Source organism: Carassius auratus, chromosome 13 (assembly GCF_003368295.1).
Source record: "Carassius auratus strain Wakin chromosome 13, ASM336829v1, whole genome shotgun sequence".
Taxonomy (NCBI): Eukaryota; Metazoa; Chordata; class Actinopteri; order Cypriniformes; family Cyprinidae; genus Carassius; species Carassius auratus.
The window spans coordinates 19735031-19739024 of NC_039255.1; the positions used below are offsets into that span (position 1 = coordinate 19735031).

A 3994-nucleotide genomic window follows, 5' to 3' on the forward strand; every position below is an offset into this window, starting at 1 on the left:
CCCAGGTTTCTTTGACAGTGGCCTTCAGATCATCTGCATTGTTTGGTCTCTTCTTTCTCATCTTCCTCTTGACAAAAGCCCATAGATTCTTATGGGGTTCAGATCTGGTAAGTTGCAGGCCAGTCAAGCACAATAACTTGGTCATTTAACCAACTTTTGGTGCTTTTGGCAGTGTGGGACAGGTGACAAATCCTGCTGGAAAATAAAATCAGCATTTTTCAAAAGGCTGGTCAGCAGAAGGAAGCATGAAGTGCTCCCAAAATTTCTTGGTGAACGGGTGCAGTGACTTGGTTTCCAAAAAACAGAATGGACCAACACAAGCAGATGACATTGCACCCAAATCATCACAGACTGTGGAAACTTAAAAATGGACTAACAGCAACTTGAGCTATGAGCTTCTCCAGCCTTCCTCCAGACTTTAGGACCTTAGTTTCCAAATGAAATACAAAACTTGATCTCATCTGAAAAGTCCAGTTTTTTCATCTCCTCAGCCCAGGTAAGACACATCAGAAGTGGCTTAACAAGAAGATATGACAACTGTAGCCAAATTCCTTGACACTTCTTGTATGCCTTGACCCCAGCCTCAGTCCATTCCTTGTGAAGTTCACTCAAATTCTTGATTCAATTTCACTTGACCATCCTCATAATGCTTTGGTTCTTTCGGTTGGTTGTGCATTTTTCTTCCACACTTTTTCCTTCCACTCAACTTTCTGTTAACATGCTTGGATACAGCACTCTGTGAACAGCCAGCTTCTTTGGCAATGAATGTTTGTGGCTTACCCTCCTTGTGAAGGGTGTCAATGATTGTCTTCTGGACAACTGTCAGATGAGCAATCTTCCCCATGATTGTGTAGCCTAGTGAACCAAACTGAGAGACCATTTTGAAGGCTCAGGAAACCTTTTTACAAGTGTTTTGAGTTGATTAGCTGATTGGCATGTCATTATATTCTAATTTGTTGAGACAGTGAATTGGTGGGTTTTTGTTAAATGTGAGCTAAAATCATCACAATTAAAAGAAACCAAAGACTTAAACTACTACAGTCTGTGTGCATTGAATTTATTTAATAGACGAGTTTTACAATTTGTGTTGAATTACCGAAACAAATGAACTTTTCCACGACATCTAATTTATTGAGAAGCACCTGTATATACCTTTGAAAGCAACACTATATAACTTTTTCTTAGTGTTAAAATTTGCTAAATGTATATAATGAGCGAGTACATCATGAATTCATCTTCCAAACCAACATTTTTATCTTAACCTGAATTACTACTGTACACTTGGTGTACTGATGCATGGATTTCTTTTTATTAACCGCTAGAGCGCCAAAAGTTACATAGTGCTGCTTTAAAGGATACTATAGAAGACTTGTATATTAGCTGAAAGCTAAAATCATCTTAATAATGGATTTGTTTATTGCAAACAACAGCCTTTCCCTTCACCAGATGTTAACTGATTGCCTGGAGTCATGTGGATTACTTTTAGGGTTATTGTGATGCTTTTATCAGCTGTTTAACTCTCATTCTGATGGCAACCATTCAAACTATTTGGGTGGCCATTACAATTCTCTAACAGTTGTTACCAGCCGGGAACTGCTTGTTTGATATACGCACCATTCTCTTGAGCGAAGCGTGAGGCCTCCAGAAAGGTGACTTCACGGTCAGCATCCAGATCTTTCTTATTTCCACACAGTATGATCACTATGTTCTGGCTGGCCAGCATCCTGGCATCGGTCAGCCAGTTGGGTCAGAGCGTTGTATGTTTCTCGACTAACAGAGACAGAATGCGTGAAAAACCTTTACACTTCAGGATCTAAAAACACATACCATAGTATAGCTCTAGGTAAATGTCCAGAAATATATGAATATCTAAAGAAAAGTGTGATTTTACCTAGTGATGTCATACACGAGAAGAGCCCCTGCTGCCCCTCTGTAGTAGCTGCGTGTTACAGACCTGAGGAGAACAAGTATTAAGCCTCTGTAACATCAGCAGAAGTTTGTGATAACAGAGAGTAAAATCTAGTGATAAACCAATATACCAGCCAAACAATTATGTGGCTCATATTTGGTCATTTTAGAGAAAACTGGCATTCACAATACGTTTCAGAAATAGATAATACTTCTCTTTTTCCCCAAATACAGTAGCATTCAAAAGCTGGGATTATTTTAATCCTTTTATTCAGCAAAGACGCAATAAATCAATCAATAATAAGCACCAAATCAGCATTTTACAATGGCTTCTGAAGGATCATTGGAGACTGAAGGCTGGAGTAATGATGCTGAATTCAACATTGTTATCATGGGAATAAATAATATTTTAAAACACATTAAACTAGAACAGTTATTGTGAATTTTAATTCTATTTCACAATATTGCTAGGTTTTTTTACAGTATTTTTAATCAAATAAATGCAGCCTTAATGAGCTAGATTCAAGATAAAGTACTAAAATGTCTAAAACTGAAATACAAATAAAGTTGTAGTTTTTTTGTTGTTGTTTTTTTTAAGTCTCAAGGATACGTATAAATACACAAAATAAAGCAAAATATAAATAAAAAAATAAAAAAATGTGGTTTAATGCACTGAGGCTATTTTGGTTCTAAGGAAGCTGCTGGCAAATGTTCAGTGGAAATTAAGAGCATGTTTATAGCACTGACAAATGAATCTGCACAAGGTACTATAAACTCCTACATTCAATCTGGACTTGAATCACTCCCTCACCAAATGCTCCACCATCTGACTGCCTGAGAACAAATCTAGAAATGATCATCATAAGCCAAATCTTACAGTGGTCCTTGCAAACATGGCCAATCCAAAAGAGAAACAGATACAGAAATAAGAAACAGCCCTATGAACACACCTGAAACGCTCCTGTCCTGCTGTGTCCCAGATCTGGAGCTTGACAGACTTATTGACCACACTGATTACCTTTGAGCCAAATTCAACCCCAATAGTGTGATTCGAGTCATCTTTGACTGGAGGATCAAGAAAGACAAAAAAACATCAGTATCAGAACAGTGACATCTGTGATATTTCATAGATTTGTTTCTCAATGTTTGATGACAGGACAGAAGAAACAGAAACTGACATACATCTTTTTTCTATAAAATTGTGAAGCAGACAAGATTTTCCAGTCCCTGCATTTCCTATCACAAGGAACTTAAACAGGAAATCTAGAGGGGAGGAAAACAAAAACAATAAATATGTTTTGTCAAGAAGTGCACAGAATTCTCATATATATGTATATATATATATATAAAAAAATTGTATACGAATGCTATTACATAAAACGTTACAGGCTATTAACACTCTGTCATAATCTGTACATTAAAGACATATATCATGACACCCAGGTTATATCCAAATAAATAACGGCCTTTCTATAGTAACGTTAACTGTTATTGTCATTACTGTATTAATTCACTAATCAAAGATTAATAAACACTTATATGAATTGCGTCGACAGATGAAACATATGGCAGACAGATAGCTGCTGGCACTGAGCAGAGCTTGTAAGCAAACACTTTGATAAATGAGCTCGGGACACCTGCTCAAATTTACGCTATGCTGTCGATAAGAAGTGTGGCAGGAGAAAAGGAAAATTAGTCACCCTACCGTATGTCTCTGACATGACTGGCGCTGTGTTTCTAGTCTGTTTACACTGTGTTAGTGTCTTTCAAGGAAATCAACAAGGATATTAACTAAAGGGAAATCTCTTCGAGGGTTTCGTGCATCCTTGTCGGAAGTTTGTGTAAGAAACTACTTCCTGTTGAGATTTTCAAAATAAAAGTCAAGGATTCTTTTCAAAATGACAATTAAAAAAAAAAAAGCACGATTTTTATAAAAGTAATGAAATTAAATAAATAAAGTGTGCATTTTATTCTTGGTCACGAGTGTTTTATTTATTATTTTTTGTATTTTTTGTTGTTGCAACACAGACTACACAGGATTGATCAGGAAAATAGTGTAGCGGAGTCAAAACTTTCTAAATGAAAT

At 36.5% G+C, this 3994-nt stretch overlaps 1 pseudogene; it reads right to left on the minus strand.

Moving 5' to 3' along the window:
- Nucleotides 1-1579: 1579 nt before the first annotated feature.
- LOC113113283 (ras-related protein Rab-4A-like) lies at nt 1580-3750 on the minus strand (annotated as a pseudogene).
- Between the last annotated feature and the right edge of the window lie 244 nt (nt 3751-3994).